The following is an 18,471-nucleotide window of genomic DNA, read 5'->3' as shown; positions in this document are numbered from 1 at the left end:
TCGCATGATGCATCAGCATGCCGACAGGTGTGGGGTGCGCGTGCACATGCACGCATACACACGCATGCACACACACACACAGAGGCACATGCACACTGGAGGGGAGAGGGAGGGAGAAGGAGAGAGAGAGATTTAAAGACATTGCTAACTTAGAGTTTAAGTATGGAGTTAATAGAGAGAGGCACCCAGAGAAAGAGTAGGCACTCCTGCCAGTGTGGGCGCGGCTCTGGAAAGGAGCGCCTGAACTCACCCTCTTTTCCATAGCCTTAGATGGGACTCTGGTGCATTCTCAAGTTTTCTTCAAAGGACTGCTAAGGAATTTCAATGAGATCCCAGGCTAGCTCCCGAGGGACAGCAGACAGGCTGACAAAGTCATAGGACAAAAACTCTAGATGTGAAGGCAGGGAATTTAGGGTATCATCACTGTAAACAAAGTGAATAGTCCTGTTTGTGAGCATCCCGGAGAGGGGTGGAGAGCTTCGCAGGGTCTCACATATTCTACCTGGTTTATATTTCTTTTAACATTCTTACTTGAAAATGCTTTTATATAAAAGAAATCATCTTTTGTTTTTTGTTTTCCCTGAGACAGGGCTTCTCAGTGTAGCCTTGGCTGCCCTGGAACTCATACTGTAGACCAGGCTGACCTTGAACTCACAGAGATCCACCTGCCTCTGCCACCTGAGTGCTGGGACTCAAGGCCATGTGCTACCACCACCCAGAAAAGAAATATTCCTAATTGGCAACCTTCACGGCAAATGCTAGTTGGTCGGGAATCGTTGATTCTCCGTGGTGGTGGGCTTCAACTGACCTCCAGAGTTGGGGGGTCACCTTACCCTCCTCATGTCCTTACTTTCCCTGTCATTCTGTCCTGCCTCAAAATGACTCACCTAAAAGAACCTCCTAGCCAGTGGGCAAAGATATTTCCACACAAACCTGACTCTGACGGCCTGAGACTGAGGCCCAGAGTCATAAATAGTTCAAAGCAAAGGAGGGTCAAGGGCCTAACCCGAAGATCAAAAGTGCTTTCGTGGACAGACCAGCCACCCTCCCAGCCACTGAGGTCTGTAACTTACCTCCGTTTCAGTTTCTCTGTATTGCAAAAGAAATTAGGAGCCAGTAGAAAGAAAAGTGGTTTACTTATAGTTTAGACTGCACTGGGGAGATAAAAACCTTACGTTTTGAGTCTTTCTAGAAGAAACAAAATGTTTCTGTTGTTGTTGTTCTAGAAACAAAGTGAAATGAAGCTAGGGCTGAGGACGGAGACTCCAGCTGTGAGATCAGCTGTCCGGATCTCTTCAGAGTTCAGCCCATTCTCTCCTCCAGCTTGGGATTCCTAGGACGATTTTAATTCTCTAGGGTCCATTGTTTGCCCAGTTTCAGCCATTCTTCCATAGACTCTGGATTTTTCTTTATCTTCTGGACACACAAAACTGTACCACAAAATCCTGTCTGATTTCCTTTGGAATGCTGGCATTCCGATAAAAAAACCTTCTGGCGGGGTTTCTTTTCCTTTTTTGAGGCAGGGTCTCACCAGGTATTCTTGGTTGGCCTGGAACTCACTATGTAAAACAGTCTGGCCTTGAACTCACAGAGATCCCCCTGTCTCTGTGCTAGGTTATAGGAGGGCCCCACTGTGCCTGGGTCTTAGAGGTCCTTCCTCCTCCCCAATTTTTCTTTCTCTTCCTCCTCACCTTTCTCTTCCTCCTTCCACCTCTTTCCTCTTCCTCCTTATTGCCCTCCCTCCACCCTCCCCCACACACAGAATCTCATTTGGTCCAGCCTGGCCTCAAACTCTAAATCTTTCTACCTCCTGAGTGGTGAACCTCAGGCAAACATCATCATGTCCTGCTGATGGAGTGCTTCTGTCAGGAGGGAGGGAAGCGGGGAGGGAGGGAGAGAGAGAAGAGAGAACAGGGAGGAGGGAGGGACTAAGGAGAGGAGGCTCTCCCTGGGCTAAATAGAATATCACTTTCTTAGTGTGACGTTTATTTTTCAGGTGCAACAGCGACACCTAGTGGAGAAGATAGCTCAATACGTTACCAAACAGATGACGTCAACATTTTATATTTGTCAATTAGAAAAAAAAAAAAAAAGCCCCCTTAATAAATTTGTGTTTTTCCTAAATACAAGCCACCTTAGGAAAAGTGTCCAAACTTACACTAGAAATGCTCCTGCAACTGTGCGTGCCGCGGATCTAGGTGGAGTTGTTCAGCTGGGCTTCGGAGTGATACCCGGCATCCATTTAGACAAACAATGAAACTTGTTCTCAGGCTCCTTTCTTCCCTCTACCAAGCCTCTGGTGAAGTGTGAGTGGGTTTGGGATATCTGTTTGCACTGTAGAGACATGTCTTACAGCATAGCTCTGCCTGATCGGTATGTAGCCCAGGCTAGCCTTGAACTCATGTCAGTTCTCCCTCAGCCTCCTGAACTTTGGGATTACCTTGATAAAGTGTTTTTGACAGTAACAGTACACACAATGGGTGGTCTCTAATTAGACTCCTTCAAGATTCTTGGATATAATAGTAAAATAAAATCTCCTAGAGCCCTGGTTGAGTTCCCAGTGGGAGGAGGTGAAAGCAGATTCCTAGGTAACATATGCAAGAGGAAGAAGAGGTCACTGGACCAACAACCAAACAAAGCCCTTGAGTACTTCTGAATGGTTCTTTGTTCTCTTTCAAGCTCAGTCCTGCTCAGAAGTCCCAGGGAATTACCCCACCCTTCCGTCAAAGAAGGACTCGTTCCGATATCTGAAGGAACCCCAATGACTAAGGAAGGCTCCTGTGTGTTCAGAAGTGCTGGGCCTGGAACCTGGGACCTTGTGTACCCTAGGCAAGCACTTTATCTATGGAGCCACAACCCAGTCCTGGTTTGTCGTTCTTGAGACAGGTTCTCAACATGTAGTACATGCTGCTCTCAACCTCTTGATCGCCCAGCCTCAGCCTCCTGAGTGCTGGGATGACAGAAAGGCATTTCCCGAAAGAGAGAGAGAGAGAGAGAGAGAGAGAGAGAGAGAGGCTGAGAGACTTTCCCAAGGCTAGAGGGTGTTACTTTTATAGCATAGATAGAAGAAAGGAGCCGTGATTGTTTTTCAAGCACAACACTAGTAACAGCTAGCATCGGGGTCCACCTTGCAGGCCATTAGCCATATACATCCCAGAATAGCTGAACTCGGCCCAACACATCTGTCATGGACCACACCATACTGCAATATAGAAAGCTGAACACCCCAATTGTAAAACACTGGGCACCCCAGATTGTACAAGGGATACTTCATTAGGTTACCAAAGAGATGAATTGTCTCTTGAGGCAATTCCAAGCACCCACGTGGTAGCTCACAGCCATCCATGATTCTAGTTCCAGGGGATCGGGACCCTCTTATGACTTCCGTGGGCACTAGGCATGAACATAACATACATACATACAAGGAGTACAAAACACTTGTACACATAAAAACATACACAGCCGGGCGGTGGTGGCGCACGCCTTTAATCCAGCACTTGGGAGGCAGAGCCAGGCGGATCTCTGTGAGTTCCAGGCCAGCCTGGGCTACAGAGCGAGATCCAGGACAGGCACCAAAACTACCTTGTCTCGAAACACTCCCTCCCAAAAAATACACAAAAATAAATACTTTTTAAAATATTTTAAAATGTCTTTTAATAAATATTTGTTTCCTGCATACTCTAACAGGGTCCCAGACCTTAGCACAACGGACTCCATGATAGGAGTGCCGTTCAGGATGGAAAACTCACTGTGTAGACGGCATCACCTGCCAAAAATGAAAACAATAAACCTAATCCATCAAAGTCCATGGTTCTGGGAAAGTCTCAAAATGTACTAACCTTGCTTTTTTGCTTCTGTAGTTCTGCTTCTGCCTAATTGTTCTTGTTAACTGAAGTATGTCAATTCCGAACATGGTTTTTGTGCTTGAAAACTCACCCTGAGAAAGGCTCAGGGCTGCACTGAGATCTAAATAAGACTTTCTATTGGCTTAAACCCATGTCTGAGCAGTCTTCTCTGGTGGATACCCCACAACACTGGGAACTCCATGTGCGCAGACCTTGGGTTCTGGGAGGGGTTGTTTCGCATCTTATGGGTGATGCCTGCATCCACCAGACTCATCTGGGCAAGGGACAATATCTTGCTCCCAGCTGCCTTTCACTGCCTACCTATTTCTGGTTAAAATGTGGCTAGAGTTTGTTTTGGGTTTTTTGTTTGTTTGTTTGTTTGTTTGTTTGTTTTTGGTTTTTGTTTAAGGGATTCTTTTGTTTGTTTTTGTTACACTATAGATACACTTTAACTCAGGCTAGATGGGAACTCACTATGCAGATCCTAATTAATAATCCTCCAGCCTCAGCCTTTCATAAAGTGTCTTTACAGCAATGATAGAGGCAATGGGCAGAGTCTAATCAAACTCTTTAATGAGATAATAGTGAAATAATATTTAGTAGGGCCAAAGTTTGAATTTAGAATGGGAGAACAGGATTAAAGTAAGATTCCTAGATAAAGCGGATGAATGGGAAAGAGGAGTTCATTACACTGGTCTGGAGAAAAAAAAATGATTAAGAAATACATAAACCATTGAGTAACTCCTAAATTGCACCTCGTTTTCTTTCAAGCTTAGTCTTGCTTAGGAGTTCTAGGAAGTTGGCCCGCCCTCCTGGGCAGGGCTGCATCTAACATTTGGAAGGATTCGGGTGCCTAAAAGGGGCTCCCATTTGGGCAGTGGCTGCTGTGGGCCAGGTGACGGAGCCAGGGTTCTCTACACACTAATTCACACCATGTTTTCTATGGAAGTTATTCTTATCCGTTTGTCTGGGCTTCTTGTTGTTTTGTGTAAAGACAGTCTCACTATCTAGGCTTACCTCAAATCTGGTAGTTCTCCTGGCTCCAGCTCCTTCCTGCTGAGATCATAGGCTTGTGCCATCATGTTGGGCTAGGTGAGAATTTCTCATGTGTAGACAGTCCACATTTTCTTTCGCTCCTTTGTTTTGTTTTGTTTTTCAAGACAGGGTTTCTCTGTGTAGCTCTGTCTGCTCTGGAACTCATTCTATAGATCAGGCTGGTCTCCAGCTTTGAGATTTGCCTGCCTCTGCCTCCCGAGTGCTGGGATTAAAGGCATGCACCACCACCGCCTGGCTGTAATGTATTTACCTTTGTTGGTCTAGTATTAATAAAAAGCAGAGAGTCAGAAATTGAGATTAAAAACCTGATAGATCTGAAGAACAGCAGAGGAACGATCCACTGAGCCTACTCTCCACATTTCCCAGATGGAAAAGCCCAAGAAATCTCCCCAAGCCCCTCCTTATTTCTTCCTGTCCCTCATCTGACTTCTCAGTCCTCCAACATCTCTATGGCTAATTCCAGTCAGCCAGTTGCTGACTCTGCCCATTGATTCAAGGTTAAATTGTATGGCACAGGGGAACGGCTGTGCAAACAATCCTCCCACAACATTATTTCCTTGCTTCTTTGAGATGAAGAAGGTCTCACTGAAGCACAGTATTATGATTTGAATATAAACTGTCCCCTGTAGGCACATACAAGCACACAAAAATGCATACATACAAGCACACACATTCACTACACACATACACACACGAGCATACAGAAACTATATGATTACCTTAGTAGATACCAAAAAAAAGTATTTGATAAAATTCAATACTTTTGCCAAGCATAGTCAAGCCTATAATCCCAGCATTCAGGGGATAGAGGCAGGAGGATTGCTACAAGCTTAGTGTTTGCTGCAGGTTTCCATGATAAGTTATAGACCGGCTAGCGCTACACAGAAATCTGTCTCAAAAGAACCATGACTGCCAGCCATCATCTGTATATGAGTGATTGGGAAGGCATCAGGTAAAGACTCCGTCACCATCTACATCCTTAGCCATGTGACATCCCTTTATGAAGAAAACTCTGGACAAACTAGATAGAGAGGAAGTGGAAGAATAAAGGCTTTACATAGATAGTGTGAAGCTAACAAGCTCTACAATGGAGACACCGAGCACTCTTTCTCTAGTATCTGGACAAAAAAAGGATGCCTACTGCCTTGCCTAGTTTTTATTGTCAACTTGACACAGCCTGGAGTCACATGGGAAGAAGGAATCTCCATGGAGAATGGCCTGTGGGCAAATCTGCAGGTTGTTTTGATGGGTGATTAATGAGGGTAAGCTCTGCCCACTGTGGGCAGCACCATCCCTAGGCAGAAAAGCTAGCAGAGCATGAGCTAGAAAGCTAGAGAGGGAAGGAGAGAGAGAACCAGTAAGCAGCCATGGCTTCTGCTTGAGTTTCTTTCCTGACTTTCCGCATCGGTAGACTGTGACATGGAAACAAAACCTTCACACATGTACCTTGGCATGTTTGTGCTCACACACGTCACACTCTCTTTATATATATACTAAATAAATATGATTATATTTGAGTATAAATAAGTATATACATATATTAAGTATATATGAGTATAAATAAGTATATACAGATATACTTAAAATAAATGAGTATTGTATACATAGAGAAGCTACTTGGGAATCTATGATCTTGCAATCCAAGAAAAAAAAATGAATAAGAGGATAGTAAAATATGCATGATATAAAAGAACAGGGGAGAATACAGGTTAAGTAGAGATGGGAACATGGAGTGGAAGTGGGTTGACCAAAACCAAGCATGTTCAGCTGAGCAGTGGTGGCACACACCTTTAATCCCAGCACTGGGGAGGCAGAGGCAGGTAGATCTCTGGGTTCAAGGCCAGCATGGTCAACAGAGTGAGTTCTAGGACAGCCAGGACTATACAGAGAAACCCTGTCTTGAAAAACCAAACCAAAAAAAAAAAGATGTTCAAAAAGAAATCTCTGTAGTTTGTAAGCTAATTAAAATTATAATTTTAAAAAAGTGTGTGTGTGTGTGTGTGTGTGTGTGTGTGTGTGTGTGTGTTCACATGCATACATGTGCATGCACTTGTGGAAATCAAAGGACAACTTCCAGGAATCAATTTTCTCCTGCCTTCCACCATGTGGGTTCAGGTGATCAAACTCAGGCTGTCGTGTGTCTTACTTGCTGGGCCCTCTCAATGGTCCAACCAAAGAGTAAATTTAAGCCAAGATTCCTACAAAGGAATAAAAGCTTCTTTCAGTGAACCAGCACGGTGATGCATGCCTTTGAATCAACATTTGAGAAGCAGAGAGTGGGGATCCCATGTGGGTTTCTGTAAAGATTGGGCAAGAATAAAAGATTTCTGAATGCACAATGACTAAAATTAATTCCAAGTATAATGTATAATGAATATAAGGTGTTTCTGGAAAGTCCCCTATACCCCTATCCCCCACCCTCCACCATATTGCATTGTGTGGCTTCCCCACAGCCTAGCTTCTGAACACACATCTCAGCCTCACACTGTGTGAGCCATCAACCATACAACACAATTGAACACAGCTCAAAACACCTTAGCTAAAATTGGAGACTACTGTATGTTATAAATTGAAGTATATATATAAAGTTTTCTGTTGTTATAGAAACAGAATGGTTTATGAAAAACATAGACTTTTACCATTGTTATTTCTCATCATGTATGTGTAGATAAATGGTCTTATTAATTAAGAAACAGAGAGACAATTGCAGAGTTAAAAGCGAAGAGGTCAGAGCTAGAAACCTTACCCTTCACTGGCGCTGTCCTTCCTCTCAGCAAAGAGACCTACTTCCTGTGTGTCTGTCTTTTTTTATAGAGTTTCTGTTCTGCCTTCTCATTGGTTGTAAACCCAACCACATGACCTCCTAGTCACTGCCTGTCTGTACAGACCTCCAGGTCTTCTATGGTTGGTATTGAGATTAAAGGCATGTGTCTCCAATGCTGGCTGTATCCTTGAATACACAGAGATCCGCCTAGCTCTGCCTACCAAATGCTGGGATTAAAGGCGTGCACCACCACTGCCCAGCTTTTGCTATGGCTTGCTAATAGCTCTGACCCCAGGGCAACTTTATTTATTAACATACAAATCACATTTTAGTACAAATAAAATATCACCATATGTAAGTATCAAATTAATATAACATGCTGTGTGCATGATGGACCTCGACTTTAATCCCAGCACTTGAAGGAGAGTTTTCCTGTCCCAGCAGCTGTTTCTCAAATAATCACTCAGAAACTTAATATTAATAGTAAATGCTCGGCCAATAGCTCAGGCTTGTTGCTAGCTCTTTGTGTGTGTGTGTGTGTGTGTGTGTGTGTGTGTGTGTGTGTGTGTGGTTACATTCTATTTTTTAAGTGAACGATTACAATAAATACAAGTAAAAAACAGCATGTTTTCCATATCCCTTACATGATTAAACATTTTATGTATTACAGGTAAAAAACAAGTTGTCTCAGAACCCACATACATTCATACCTAAGCAACTTGTTATATATTAACAGAGTGTAAGCAAGCAAGGTATTTTTCTCAGCCAGTTCTTTTGCTGGCAGGCTGTTGCTAGCTCTTTTTAAAAAATATTTATTTAGCCGGGCGATGGTGGCGCACGCCTTTATTCCCAGCACTTAGGAGGCAGAGGCAGGCGGATCTCTATGAGTTCGAGGCCAGCCTGGTCTACAGAGTGAGATCCAGGAAAGGCGCAAAGCTACACAGAGAAACCCTGTCTCGAAAAATCAAAAAAAAAAAATTATTTGTTTTTATTTAATTTACATTGGTGTTTTGCCTGCATGTATGTCTGAGGCATCCAATCCCCTGGAACTGGAGCCACAGACAGTTGTGAGCTGCCATGTAGGTGCTAGGAATTGAACCTGGGTCCTTTGGAAGAGCAGTTGGAGCTCTTAAGCACTGAGCCACCTCTCCAACCCCACTAGCTAACTCTAACATTTAAATTAACCCATATTTCTAATCTATGCTTTGCCATGTGACTCACAGCTTGCTACCTCATTTTCTGCTTCCTGGGCGGCTGACTGGTATTTCCTCTGACTCCTCCCTTTTCCTTCCCATCATTCTCCTAGTTTGGTTATCCCACCTATAATTCCTGCCTGGCTACTGGACAATCGGCTTTTTTATTAAACCAACCTGAGTGGCCAATCTCCACAGTGTACAAAAGGATTATTCCACAGCACAGATGTAGGAGTAACTCTGAATTCAAGGTCAACTTGGTCTATGTAGTGAGTTACAAGACAATCAGCACCACACAGTAAAGACCTGTATCAAAAATGAAACAAAAAAGCCAGGCATGGTGGTATGCAGAGGCAGGCAGATCTCTATACGAGTTCAAAGCTAACCTGGTCTCCAACTCGAATTCCAAGATAGCTAGGGCTAAACAGAGAAACCCTGTCTTGAAAAACCAAAAAAAAAAAGGAAAAGAAACAAAAGAACAAAAAAACCACACTGAAACACTAAATAAAACATTGGATAGTGTTGTGCTGAGACAAACAAGCACATACATCTCACTAATATGCAAATGTGCTTTTATCATTATTAAATAGTAAAATTATGTATATACACCAACAGACAAACACACAAATGGCCCCATAGGTCTTGACTCCTTCAGTTTCTCTCACTTGTCACCAGGCAGTAGCAGAGGAAGCCCAGGGCTGAGCTGAGCTGAGGAAGCCCAGGGCTGAGCTGAGCAGAGGAAGCCCAGGGCTGAGCTGAAGAGAGGAAGCCCAGGGCTGAGCTGAGCAGAGGAAGCCCAGGGCTGAGCTGAGCAGAGGAAGCCCAGGGCTGAGCTGAGCAGAGGAAGCCCAGGGCTGAGCTGAGCTGAGGAAGCCCAGGGCTGAGCTGAGCTGAGGAAGCCCAGGGCTGAGCTGAGCAGAGGAAGCCCCGGGCTGAGCTGAGCAGAGGAGGCCCAGGGCTGAGCTGAAGAGAGGAAGCCCCGGGTTGAGCTGCAGCCTCCTAGAGAGTTCTTCACAGGGCAAGCTGAGATTTGAACGTAGAAGAATTTTAGGAAGAGGCAGTGTAAAGCAAAGGTGCTCTTTACTAAGAAAAGGATCTTTTGTTTGTTTTGGTTTTTGAGAGGGGCCCAAGGAACCTTGAACTTATGATCTTCTCCCATCGTCTCCTAAGGTCTGGGAAGGCAGGCGAGGCATACCCATTTGCTGTCAAGCTCTGGGTGGGACCTGGCATGGCCTCTTGACTAGCATGCAAACATCTCATGCTTGCACTGCTAATCAGGTTTCTGAATGATCTGAGATAAGAGAGCCCAGGGTGGGGTGAGTGTGAGCTCTGCCATCAAAGCACCCACACATTTGTCAAGTGTTTTGGTTTAGGGTTTTCTCTGTTGTTTGGCTACAAAAGTGCATGGAACCTCATTAATGATGGGACGTGCTATCCAGGGAAAGTTGAATCTGTGTTCCAGGACCAAGGTCACTCATATTTAGCTCAGAATAAGCTGCGTCCTTGTTTCCTCTAAGGCAGCATTCTACACTTGATCTTAGTCAAAGGCAGAGAAGTGATCAGCAAGATTCTCAAGTAAACAGTGTTGTTCTGTCATGTGCATGACTGTGAAAATCAAAACAAACATGTTAGTGATTATTGTAGAATTAAGCTTCTTTCAATTCTTTTTTTCTTCATACACATTTGTTACTTTGTATATATTTATAATTGTTATATCTTCCAAATGAATCAACTATTTTATCATTATTAAAATATCTCTTGGGTTGAATCTCTCTGTCTCCCTCTCCCTCTCCCTCTCCCTCTCCCTCTCCCTCTCCCTCTGCCTCTCCCTCCCTCTCTCTCTTTAGACAGGGTCCTGCTATGTACCCCTGTCTGGTCTGGAACTTAGAATAATTCTCCTACCTCTGCCTCTTGAGAGGGGGAATTATAGGTTTTATGGCATCATGCCACTTAGCTACTAATAAGGAAGGCATTAGATGTTTTAAGGTGTGTGGCACCACACCTGTCCATATTTATTTTTAAATTATGACTATGTCCTTAAATGGGTATATACAAGTACATACAGTGCCCAAGGAGATCAGAAAAGACATGGAATCCTCTGGAGCTGGTATTACATGCAACTGTGAGCCACCACATGTAGGTGCTGAGATAGGAGCTTTTAAGAATAGCAAGTAGGCTCGAGAGATGGCTCAGTAGTTCAGGGTGCTTACTGATCTTGCAGAGGCCCCAGGTTCAATTCCCATATGGTAGCTAACAACCATCTATAACTTGATTTCCAAGAGGATCTGGCACCCTCTGTAGATGAATTCTTCTGTCTGCCTGCCAGCCCAAATAACCATGTGGAGACTTATTATTAATTATAAAAGCTCGGCCATAGCTTAGGCTCATTACTAACTAGCTCTTCCAACTTAAATTAGTCCATTTCTATTGATCCATGTGCTGTCCTGAGGCTCATTTGCCTCATTTACATACTGCCCATCCTGCTAGCTTTGTGTCTCATGGCGTTTTCTTGTCACTCTGCCCTTGTTCTTCCCAGGATCCTCTCTGCCCCCCAAATCCTGCCTAGCTATTGGCTGTTCAGCTTTTTATTAAACCAATCCAGGTGACACATATTCACAGTGTACAAAAAGATCATTCCACAACAGCCCTCTTCTGGCCTCAATGGACACTGAATGCATTTGGTTTACAAACATATATGCAGACTAATAAATAATATATATATATATATATATATATATATATATATATGCTAAGTGGTGGTGGCACATGCCTTTAATCTCAGCACTCAGGAGGGAAAGACAGATAGATCTCTATGAGTTCAAGGCCAACCTGATCTACAGAGTGAGATCCAGGACAGGCACCAAAAAACTACACAGAGAGACCCTGTCTCAAAAAAAACAAAACTCAAAAATTTGCTAAAAAAAATAAAAAAGCCAACAAACAGCAAGTACGATCTTCCCAGCCCTCATAAACATATTAATTTTTAATTAATAATATGCTTTAGAAATGTTTACTTTAGATGCAGGTCCTCCAAATATCTACCTAAGGGGACTTTTCATTTTATTTATATATTTTTTATAAAATTTGTTTATTGCTTGTGTGTGTGTGTGTGTGTGTGTGTGTGTGTGTGTGTGTGTAAGTTTATGTGCACCATGTCTGTGCTGGAGCCGGAGAGGTCAGAAGAGGACCTTGGGTCCCCTGGACCTGGAGTTACAGGTGATTATGAACCACTATGCGGATGCTGGGAACCAACTCTGGGTCCTCTGCAAGAGCAACAAGAGCTTCTGTAACCACTGAATCACTTCTTCTTCAGCCCCTGAAGGATAATTTTAAATAAAGTTCATGGCGGCAGAAATAATAAACGGTGGGTAGTAAAATTATTCCAAGTACTGACGAAACTGTGGTATCTTGGAGGTAGACACACAAGATAGTCTTTCTTTGAATAAGTGATTCAGCCAGTTGGTTAGTCAGACTTGAAGATTAATTAATTTAATTAGATGAAATCCTCACTAGGGCGCGATGGCTCAGTCTGTAATCCCAATATCTAGGGAGTCTGAGGTGTGTGTTAAAAACAAGAGAGAGGCCCATACATACGGACCATGATCTAGGAATTTGGACAGATCGAGGAGCTGGAGAAATGACTCAATCAAGTGGTTGGTTTCCAAGCGTGGAGACTGGAGTTCCACTACCAGAATCCACATTTAAAAAAAAAAAGCGTGGCCGGGTGGTGGTGGCCCACCTGGGAAGAAGAGGCAGGGGGATCTCTGTGAGTTCGAGGCCAGCCTGGTCTACAGAGCGAGATCCAGGAAAGGCGCAAAGCTACACAGAGAAACCCTGTCTCAAAAAACAAACAAAACAAAAGTTGGGGCAGCCGTATGCAGAGCCAGGACCAGGAACCGCTCACCGCTAAGCCTGACCACCTTTCTTTTGGATACTGGCCAAGGCCTAAGAATGCTTCCTCTGACACTTTGGGCTTTGTCAGTTTTCCTCGGAAGCTACCCCCTTTCCCCCCTCCTTTTTTTTTTTAAACCACATCGCTGCTTGCTGATCTCCTTGCTGAACACGCTGGCTATCTTACTCAATGTTCTATTACTAGGAAGAGACGTTTTGATGAAGGAAACATGTCTTAGATTACTATTGCTGTGATAAAGCACCATGACCTAAAACAAGTTATTTCACTCACAGTTCCACATAACAGTTCCAAAGGGACCTGAGTGCTACAGTATTCCCCCCTCTGGACCCCGGTTTAGGCACAAACAACACCCAAACACCAATTTCCAAACACAAAGAGATTCTTTATTAAGCAAGGCAAAGAGACGAGGTGGTAGAAAGGGCAGCAAAGAGCTTTGCAAGGGTTAATTTTAAGAGGAAGAAAGAGGAGGTCTGTGTTAGAATGAGCTGGGACCCGTTGGTAAGTTCTGTTGGATATTTTAATTAGGGTAGTCAAAATAATCAAGTTTGACTGCTGGACCTTGATATTTTGATAGTGGGATCTTGCTGTTTTGTCTCAGGATCGAGTCAGTGGCCAAATAAGGGAATAGACCTTGGTGGCTAGCTTTAGGAATGTGACCTAACAGTTTAGCAGAGGGGAGAAAGGGAAAAAGCAAGCCTGTCAGCACCGTGTTTGCCGTGCTCGGGCCTGCTAGAACCCTTCAAGCTCATCATCAAAAGCAGTCAGGACAGGAACTCACACACCTGGAGGCAGGAGCTGATGCAGAGGCCGTGGAGGAGGGCTGCTTCCGGGCTTGTTCAGCATGCTTTCTTGTAGAACCCAGGACCACCAGCCCAGGGATGGCACCACCCACCATGGGCTGGGCCCTCCCCCTATTCATTAATCACTAATTAAGAAAGTGCCCTACAGGCTTGCCCACAGCCTGATCTCTTGGAGGCATTTTCTTAACTGAGGGTCCCTCTCAAGGGACTTTATCTTGTGTCACGCTGATGTAAAACTGTCTGGCACACAACTCTTATAAAAGAAAGCATTTAGTTGTGGCTAGTTTACAGTTCCAGAAGTTTTAGTCCAGTGTTATGGCAGGAAGCATGGCAGATGTGGTGCTGGAGAGGAGCTGGGAGTTCTTCATGCACATAGGCAGGCCACAGGGAAAGAGCCCTGGGGCCTGGCTTGGGTTTCTGAAACCTCAAAGCCCACCTCCAGTGACACACTTCCTCCCAAAAGGTCACACCACCTAATCTTTCCAAGTAGTGTCACTCCCCGATGACTAAGCATTCAAGTATTTGAGCCTATGGGGGCAAGTCTTATTCAAGTCACCACACTGGCCTAACTCAAAAGGCATGGTGCGATGGCTGCTGTTCTTCTTATCAACTTGACCACATCTGGAATTGACTAAAACCCAAGCCACTGGGTATACCAATTAGGGATTTTTTTTTCTTAATTAAATATTTGAATTGGAAGACCCACTGTTAATCTGGATCTTCTGAGGTGGGAAGGTCCACCTTTAATCTGTTCACATCTTCGGCTGGCAGCCTATATAAAGGACATGGAAGAAGGAAGCTTACCATTCTTTCACTGGCATTAAAGCCTACTTCTTCAGTCAGATGGTGATCGCTATTATGCCCAGATGGCAGGGACCCCCAAAAGACCACCACAGAGACCAGATCCCATATGTAAAAGCAAAGAGCCTCTGTTCAAGTTCAAACCTGGTCTCTCTGTCTGTCCAACTCAGCAGTGAGAGCAGAGAGCCCCAAGACCAGGCAGGGTAGGGAGTAAAGGGATTTCCAGGGTTCGGGACCCTGATTGGCTGACATTTGTCTCAGTAAAAGGGAGAAATAGGCATGTGCTAGGCTCAGGGACATCTGGCCATCTTGTCTAACCTTATCTAATGGCTGGAATGTTTGGGATGCCAGGTACTTCCCCATCCCTGGGTGGTATCAGCTTATGACTTTTCCTGGATCCAGGTGTTGCCTGCCAGTAAGTCTGTTATAGCAGCTATGTCTGGGCCTCTAAGTTGGTCATGGCAGCTGTGTGGTCAAGCTGTTTGGGCCTTCCACAGTAGTGCAAACCTTTAATCCCAGCATTCAGAAGGCAGAGGCAGGTGGTTCTCTGAGTTTGAGGCCAGCCTGATCTACAAAGTGAGTACAGGACAGCCAGGGCTAAAAAAGTCCACTTCTTTGGCATTCTGGTGTATACTAAAAACCAGCTGAGACATCCAGCCTCATGGACTGAACAACTACTGGATTCTTAGAACTTCTGTGGGTAGACAGCCAGCCATTGTTGGACTAGCTGGGTCACAGCCTGTAAGCCATTTTAATAAATCCTCTTTAGAGCTGGAGAGATGGCTCAGCCATTAAAGGCTAGGCTCATAACCAAAAATATAAATGCCCTTTAGACAGACAGATAGATGGATGGACAGATAGATCGATAGATAGATATGTCTATTAAGTTCTATTTAACTAATACACACTACTTTCTCTCTTCCTCTTCTCCATATTGATTCCTACCCTCACCTCCAATCCCTAAGGTTTCAGAGATCTACAGCTTGTCTGCTCTGTTGTTCTCTTTCCAACTCTAATAAAATTGTTCTTGTGCTTCCTACTGGAAAAAGAGAAAAAGCTAATCCTACTTTGTAACCCCAATGCTAGGGAGGTGGAGAGAGATTGGTCCCTGGGTCTCCCTGGACAGCCAGTCTATCCTACTTGTTAGTTTCCAGGCCAGCAAGGAACTGTCTCATGAAGAGGAAAAAAGGAAACAAAATATATCATGCCTGAGGAATGATATACAAAGTTGTCCTTTTGCCCTCACCCCCATGTGTATACATGAGAACCTGCATGTACATGTGTACCCACATAAATACATATACAAAGAAAGAAGAATGTAATGGGTCTGGAGAGATGTCTCTGTGGTTAAGAGCACATACTGCTCTTGCAGAGGATTCTAATTCAGTTCCCATGTGTCTTAGTTACTGTTCTAACGCTGTGAAGAGACTATGACCAAGGAAACTCTTACTAAAGAAAGCACTTAATTGGGGCTTTACATCCTGTTCCACAGGCAACAGGAAAAGAGAAATGTAGTAGAATAATATTTTAAGATGTGTTACTTTTTGTTTGTTTGTTTGTTTGTTTTTTTTGTTTTTGTTTTTGTTTTGTTTTTTGTTTTTTTTGAGACAGGGTTTCTCTGTGTAGTTTTGCGCCTTTCCTGGAACTCACTTGGTAGCCCAGGCTGGCCTCGAACTCACAGAGATCCACCTGGCTCTGCCTCCCGAGTGCTGGGATTAAAGGCGTGCGCCACCACTGCCCGGCTGCCCGGCTGATGTGTTACTTTTGTTTTTGTTTTTTTTTTAAAGATTTATTTATTTATTTATGTATACAGTATTCTGCTTGCATGTGTCCCTTCAGGCCAGAAGAGGGCACCAGACCTCATTACGGATGGTTGTGAACCACCATGTGGTTGCTGGGAATTGAACTCAGGACCTCTGGAAGAACAGCCAGTGCTCTTAACCTCTGAGCCATCTCTCCAGCCCGTGTTACTTTTGTTTATGTTGCATTGGTTTAACTCTGTGAAGCTGTGTGACTGTGCCTGTGTAAAACACCTGATGGTCTAAGAAAGAACTGGCCAATAGCAAGGCAGGAGAAAGGATAGGCGAGGCTGGCAGGCAGAGAGAATATATAGAGGGAGGAAACTGGGAGGAGAGATCTGAGATCTAGAAGGAGCCAGAGAAGGAGGACTCCAAGGCCAGCCACCCAGCTACACAGCAAGTCACGGAGTAAGAGTAAGATTTATCTATCTTTACAGAAGATAATAAGGATAATAAGGCCTGACATTCATAATTAAGAATAAGCCTCGTGTGTGGTATTTATTTGGGAGCTGGGTGGCGAGCCCACCCAAAAAAGCAAAAACCTCCAACAATAGAGAAAGACTGGGCTTGGCATGGGCTTTTGAAACCACTCCTAGTACAGGGTCACACCCACTCTAACGAAGCCACACCTCCTAATCCTTGCCAAACAGTTCCACTCACTGGGGCCAAACATTCAAATGTATGAGCCTATGGGGGGCATTCTCATTCAAACCACCACACCGCTGTTGGAGGGTTTTGCTGGCAGGTTGAAGTTTGCCATAGCCTGGTGGCTTTCTCTAAGCTCAGCAATATGAAAATGCCCTCCCTACCCAGCAAAGCTTCCTGCTCTGTACTTAGCCTTATCTGGAGGATGGCCCTGGGCCTGGAGGACTGGCCTTATCTGAAAGCTGTCTCTAAACCAGATGCCTGATTCATCTTTGACTTAAATTTTGGCACAGATTCCTACTAGAAGATTTCTGCTAGGAGCTCTGTTATAGGACCCTACTGCCACGTACAAAGCCTTAGGATAGGAGCAGCCTCTTAATGCAAATTAGGATTTGTCCCCAGGCTCCCCAATCCTATATATTCCTTATACTCTGGGATAAAGTTGAGCTGATTCACCAAAGTCTGTCTCCTGGAGGCCTGTCTGTCTGCTCATGGGCTCCCGTACAAAGTTTTCTGTGACCCCCTCTGCTTCTTCCTCCTCTTGGACTGATGGCTGATAGGCCGAAATGGAAAGAGGACCCCCACATACCACGACAGTGGGTAGTCCCAGCTCCAGGCGATTCAACACCTTCTTCTGGACAACACAGGCATCTGTGCACATGTATACACATGTACACATGATTTTTTAAAATCATAAACATATGCTAAGCATGGTGATACTCAACTTTAATCTCAGAATTTGGGAGGCAGAGGAAGGCAGAGAGCTGTGAGTTCAAGGCCAGGCTAGTCTACATATTGAGCTCTAGGACAGCCAGGGCTACATATAGACACTATCTCAAAAAGGGGAAAAAACTATGATATATGATATTTTGTTTGTCTTCTGATAAATACAGCTTGCCTGGAGATCAGAGGGTGGAGCTAGCCACTAGTTAACCATAGAGACTAGGCAGTCGTGGCACACAGCTTTAATCCCAGTACTTGGGAGGAGGAAGCAGGAAGATCAGAAGTTCAAGGACAGCCTGGGCTATATGAGATTAAATCATTATAAAAGAAAAACAGAGGCAGGTGGAGGTACATGCCTTTAGTCCCAGCACTAGAGAGGTGGAGACGGGATCTGGGCCATTCAGTCTGAGGATTCCTAGAGACAGGATCTCCCTGTTTCAGTCTGAGATTTTGTAGAGGTAAGAAGTCTCTAAGTGGCTGCTGCTCTGCTTCTCTGATCTTTCAGCCTTCACCCTGGATATCTGTCTGACTCTGGGTTTTTATTGTTGAGACTAGTTAGGATCACACTTCAAAAATATTTTTAAAAGCAAGGAGAGTCATCTTTGTAATCCCATAATGCCTGTACTTCCAACACCTGTGGTGCTGAGACAGGAGTTAAAGGCCAGCCTGGACTACATAGTGAACTTTTGGGCAGCCTGGACTACATGAAACGTCTCAAAACAACAGCAACAAAAAGAAAGGAGCATCAAGTTGGTTCAGAGAGCGAAGGAATTTTCCAGCAAATCTGACCATCTGCGTTCACTCCCGAGAAGACACATGGTAGAAGAAGAGACTGACTCCTGCAAGGTGTCCTCCGATGTCCATGCATGTGCTATGCCACACACCTCCTACACATGCGCACACACACACACACACACACACACACACACACT

This window comes from Peromyscus leucopus, chromosome 14 (genome assembly GCF_004664715.2).
Source record: "Peromyscus leucopus breed LL Stock chromosome 14, UCI_PerLeu_2.1, whole genome shotgun sequence".
In the NCBI taxonomy this organism is placed as follows: Eukaryota; Metazoa; Chordata; class Mammalia; order Rodentia; family Cricetidae; genus Peromyscus; species Peromyscus leucopus.
This window is presented reverse-complemented; position numbering follows the sequence as displayed.